The sequence below is a fragment of the Equus caballus genome, chromosome 1 (assembly GCF_041296265.1).
Source record: "Equus caballus isolate H_3958 breed thoroughbred chromosome 1, TB-T2T, whole genome shotgun sequence".
Classification (NCBI taxonomy): Eukaryota; Metazoa; Chordata; class Mammalia; order Perissodactyla; family Equidae; genus Equus; species Equus caballus.
The window spans coordinates 141,201,105-141,207,104 of record NC_091684.1 but is presented as its reverse complement, the minus strand read 5'-3'; positions in this window follow the sequence as shown (position 1 = coordinate 141,207,104).

Genomic DNA, 6,000 nt, shown 5'->3' with positions numbered 1-6,000 from the left:
AGAAAGGAAAGTCTCTTCAATAAATAGTGTTGGGAAAACTGGACAGCCACATGCAAAAGAATGAAAGTAGACCATTATCTTGCACCATACACAAAAATTAACTTAAAATGGATCAAAGACTTGAAGGTAAGACCTGAAACCATAAATCTCCTAGAAGAAAATATAGGCAACACACTCTTTGACATCATTCTTAGAAGGATCTTTTTGAATCCCATGTCTACTTGGACAAGGGAAACAAAAGAAAAACTAAACAAGTGGGACTTCATCAGACTAAATAGCTTCCACAAGACAAAATAAACCAAGAACAAAACGAAAAGACACCCCATCAACTGGGAGACAATATTTACAAATCATATATCCAACAAAGGGTTAATCTCCAAAATACATAAAGAACTCACACAACTCAACAACAAAAAACCTAACAACCAGATTAAAAAATGGGCAGAGGATATGAACAGACATTTTTCCAAAGAAGATATACAGATGGCCAATAGGCACATGAAAAGATATTCAACATCACTAATCATCAGGGAAATGTAAATCAAAACTACACTAAGATATCACCTTATATCCATTAGAACGGCCATAATCACCAAGATAAACAATAACAAATATTGGAGAGGAGGTACAGAAAAGGGAACCCTTATACACTGCTAGGGGGAATGCAAACTGGTGCAGCCACTATGGAAAACAGTACGGAGATTTCTCAAAAAATTAAAAATAGAGGAGCTGGCCCCGTGGCCGAGCGGTTAGGTTCGCTCACTCTGCTGCAGGTGGCCCAGTGTTTCGTTGGTTCGAGTCCTGGGTGTTGACATGGCACTGCTCATCGAGCCACGCTGGGGTGGCATCCCACATGCCACAACTAGGGGGACCCACAACAAAGAATATACAACTATGTACCAGGGGGCTTTGGGGAGAAAAAGGAAAAAAATAAAATCTTAAAAAAAAAATTAAAAATAGAACTACCATATGACTCAGCTATCCCACTACTGGGGATTTATCCAAAGAACTTGAAATCAACAATTCAAAGAGACTTATGCACCCCTTTGTTCATTGCAGCATTATTCACAACAGCCAAGAAGTGGAAGCAACCCAAGTACCCAAAGACTGATGATTGGATAAAGAAGATGTGGTATATGTACACAATGGACTACTACTCAGCCATAAAAAAAGACAAAATTATCCCATTCACAACAAAATGGATGGACCTTGAGGGCATTATGTTAAGTGAAATAAGCCAGACAGAGAAAGACAAACACCATATGATTTCACTCATATGTGGAAGATAAACAAACACACAGACAAAGAGAACAGTTTAATGGTTACCAGAGGGGAAGGGAGTTGGGGAATGGGCACAAAGGGTGAAGGGGCACATTTATATGGAGACTGACAAACAATAATGTACAACTGAAATTCCACAATGTTATAAACTATTATCACCTCAATTAAAAAAAAAACACCAAACAAAAGAACATCCAGGATACATAAAACTAAGGATTGATAAATTCAATCACATAAAATCACATAAAATAAACAAAATCTTGAATAAGAAAGAGAAAAGAGGCCGGCCAAGTGGTGTAGTGGTTAAGTTCTCATGCTCTGCTTCGGTGGCCTGGGGTTTGCAGGTTTGGATCCCAGGTGTGGACCTAGTGCTGCTCATCAAACCATGCTGTGGCAGCATCCCAAATAAAACAGAGGAAGATTGGCACAGATGTTAGCTCAGGGCCAGTCTTCCTCAAGCAGAAAGAGAAAGATTCGCAATAGATGTTAGCTCAAGGCCAATCTTCCTCACAAAAAAAAAAAGAGAGAAAGAAAAATCAAAAACAAGTGACAAACTGAAAAAAAAAAACTTGTAACACACATCACAAAAGGCTATTCTCCCTCTAATATGTAAAGACCTCCTACAAATCATTAAGAAAAAAACTAACAAGAGAAATGGACAAATAGTATGATCAGATAGTTCACAGAAAGGGAAATACAAGTGTTTCTAACTCATAAAAAAGATGCTCGACTTCATTCATGATGAGGGAAATACTAACTAAAACTTCGCTGAGGTATAATTTTTCACCCACTGGATTGACAAAAATCTAAGTTTGATAATGCCCTACTTGGCTGCGGTGCAATGGGCACTTTTACACGTGGATGGTAGGAATGTAAATCTCTATGGAGGGCAATTGGTGGGTATCTATCTAAGTACAAATGCATTTATTCTTTACCCAACAATCCCATTTTCAGGAATTTGTCCTAGAGATCCAGTCGTACATGTGTAATATGAGGTGTATATAAGGTCGCTCATTGTAGCATAGTTTGTAATAGAAAAATAATAGAAAAAGCTTAAATGCCCATGAATGAGAGGCTCAGTGAATAAAATATGATACGTACAATGGAACACCCTTTTTTTTTTTAAGATTTTATTTTTTTCCTTTTTCTCCCCAAAGCCCCCCAGTACATAGCTGTATATTCTTCATTGTGGGTCCTTCTAGTTGTGGCATGTGGGACGCCGCCTCAGCGTGGTTTGATGAGCAGTGCCATGTCCACGTCCAGGATTCAAACCAATGAAACACCGGGCCACCTGCAGTGGAGCACGCAAACTTAACCACTCGGCCATGGGGTCCGCCCCAAAAAGGGGGCATTTTTTTTTTTTTGAGGAAGATTAGCCCTGAGCTAACTGCTGCCAATCCTCTTTTCGCTGAGGAAGACTGGCCCCGAGCTAACCTCCATGCCCATCTTCCTCTACTTTATATGTGGGACACCTACCACAACATGGCTTCATGAGCGGTGCCATGTCTGCACCCTAGATCTGAACTGGCGAACACGGGGCCACCAAAGCAAACGTGCGCACTTAACCACTGTGCCACTGGGCCAGCCCCTGGAACACTCTTAACACTGTAAAAAATAACACGGAAGCGCTTTGTAGACTGATGTGGGAATATCTCACAAATACGTTGTTAAGTTAAAAAAATAAATCAAGACATAACACAGCAGGATTGGCACAATATATGCTAAAACTTGTGCAAAAGGGGTATGTATATTTGTATTGGTTTTTACAGGAATAAAACTCTCTGGAGCAATAAGTAAGAAATGATTAACCATGAAGGCTGCTGGGGAAGGCTGAGAACCGGGGAGATGAGGTTGGGAAGCAATCCTGACACTGTATACCTTTCTATCCTTTCTGATATTTGAACCACTTGAAGGTATTACTCATTCTAAAACTGAATAATTGTTAAACATGTCTATGCAACCAAAAAACTGGGAGACATACTTGCAGTATATGTGACAGAAAATGCTAATATCCACATTGTATTAGTAGCTTTTTAAAAAGTGAACATCTCAGTAGAAAAATGAGCAAAGGATATAAACAGATGATGTTTAAAAAATCCCAATAGAAATGTTTTTCAATGTTTAATCTTAGCAAACAAAAGCAAATAAGAAAAGATAACGTTTTTTTAATCTCCACCTTGGGCAAGGATTTTTTAAAATAATAATACTCGATATTAGTGTGGGGCAAGGACACAAACCGCCATTCTTGGTGGGATATCAGTCGGTACGATTTCTTCAGAGGGCAATTCAGCAACGTCTATCAAAAGCCTCAAAATTACTCGTAACTTTTGGCAAAGTCAGTCCACCTCTAGGTCTTGCATGATAATCACCCCAGTAAGAACAAAAGCGCAAACTGCCATGCACACGGTGTGGTCTGGCACCATTTAGCGCAGCCTGGTTGGAGTAGCAATGAGTGTGTCCTGAGGGTCCCTCGGCAGGTGCTGGGAAAACCCAGAGCAGCTGACGCTAAGCAGTCAATGCTCTGTCCTGTTCTGGGAGGACCCACTGGAAACCAGGAAGCTGGCGCGAAGGAATTATACTTTGCTGCCATCTAGTGCTCCCCGGGTAATTACATACAGCCCGGGAGGAAAACTGTCACCTCCGCTGGGTAACTTAGCACCATGTGGCCCTCTCTATTTTCATTTAACAAATACTTATTAATAAAGCATTTACGATGTTCTAGGCATTATGTCAGCAATTACAAGCATTCCTTCTTAATCCTCATACCAGCCCTACGAAATAGACATTTTTATCATCTGCATTTTACAGATGAGAGAATTAAGGTAAAGAGAGGTTAGGTAACTTACCCAAGGTCACATAGCTACTAAGTGGCTAAGTCCAGGATTAGAACAAGGTAGGAGATTGGCACCAGGGTCTATTCTCTGAACCGCCTCCTTTGTGCTGGCCAGCTGTCTGTGTAGTACAAATAGCACTCGGAGAGAACCTCACAGCCTGCACAGCACCTGCTGTCCTGCCGTCTCCTAGCACATCTGCTCCAAATAAGTTCACTCAGGGACTGAGTTCATCTCTGCCCTATAGGCCGTCTAACCTGAGTCAGGAACAACCACTGGCCCAGGGTAGACGAAGTGGGCTTTTAAAAAACTTTTATTTGTAAAATATTTCACATATACAAAAAGATATAAGGAATAACATAACAAAAACTCAGTACCCACCAGCAGCTTGAAAAATAGAATGTTTCCAATAGTGGTATATCAATAACGTGTTTCAACCCTCCCAGTTCCGGGGCTTGTTTTCTGCCATTGTATTAACACACGAGGGACACCAACTGGGCTATGAATGTAATGCGACTTTTATAGCAATTCTTCCCCTTCCTAATAAACAGTCCTCTCCTAATGACAGTCAATTGTATCCTGCTAGAGACATCTGCAGTTTGGGTAACAAAGCAGTTGCTTTAGAGCGGAGCTGAGAAAGCTTCTCCATTATTTGTTATGTTCTAAGAAGGTAGTGGCTCCCAATGAAAGCTGTGAGTCCGCACCCAGCCCCTGGCTCTGAGGAGTTATTGAAGGAATGGGAAGCCCCAGTGCCCAGCTACCAGTATTTATAGACCGGAGTCATTAACCTGGGGTCTACTGACTCCTTAGCAAGTCCATGAAAGTCTTAGAGTCACGTGCGGTTTTATGTGAGCGTCTTTTTCCTCTAGGGAGAGGCTCCCTTCTATATCTTTTATCAGGTTCTTAGAGGTCTGAGACCTTCCAAAAAGGTTAACAATCACTCTTATAGATCAGGGGTTGGCAAATGGCCCATAAGCCGAATCCAGCCCAATGCTGGCCTTTGTACAACCCACAAGCTAAGAATGGTTTTTTTATTTTTAAATGGTTGGGGGAAAAAAAGAAGAATATTTCATGAGATATGAAATTCAAATTTGTGTCCATAAATAGAGTTTTGCTTTTTTTTAGGAAGATTAGCCCTGAGCTAACTGCTGCCAATCCTCTTTTCGCTGAGGAAGACTGGCCCTGAGCTAACATCCATGCCCATCTTCCTCTACTTTATATGTGGGACGCCCACCACAGCACGGTGTGCCAACTGGTGCCATGTCCGCACCTGGGATCTGAACTGGCGAACCCTGGGCTGCCTAAGTGGAATGTGAGAACTTAACCACTGCGTCACCGGGCCGGCCCCAGAATTTTATTGAAACATAGCCACACTCATTCATTTACATATTGTCCTGGCTGCTTTTGCACAGGAGCAGAGTTCAATAGTTGCAACAGAGATGCAAAGCCTAAAATAGCTACTATTTTGCCCTTTTTGGAAAAAGTTTGCTGACCCTGCCAGAGATGGGACTGGATAATACGTCTTGTGTTTGTACCTCTATTTTTCACTTATATGTAGATGCTGTTATAATTGATAAGACACAAATTCAGTCATTGGAACGCTTTTATTTGGCTTCCTCCACGTGAGTCTTGCTGGGAGAAAGAGTCAGCCTCCCCATAGAGAAGGTGAGATTCTCTTCTCCCACCTCCCTCGTAGCCAGGGCCTGGAGATGGGACTCCATTTGAGATCCCATCTAGGACTCCGAAGCTGGAGCGAGTCACACAAAACAGCAGGGATAGAGGAGAGATCATTCTGGCAGGAGAGATGACAGCAGTTACATCTAACTTCCAAGAGCAGCAGGGCCTGCAGGATGGGGCACCTGCTGCAATGACTCATTTCTGGTTGCAC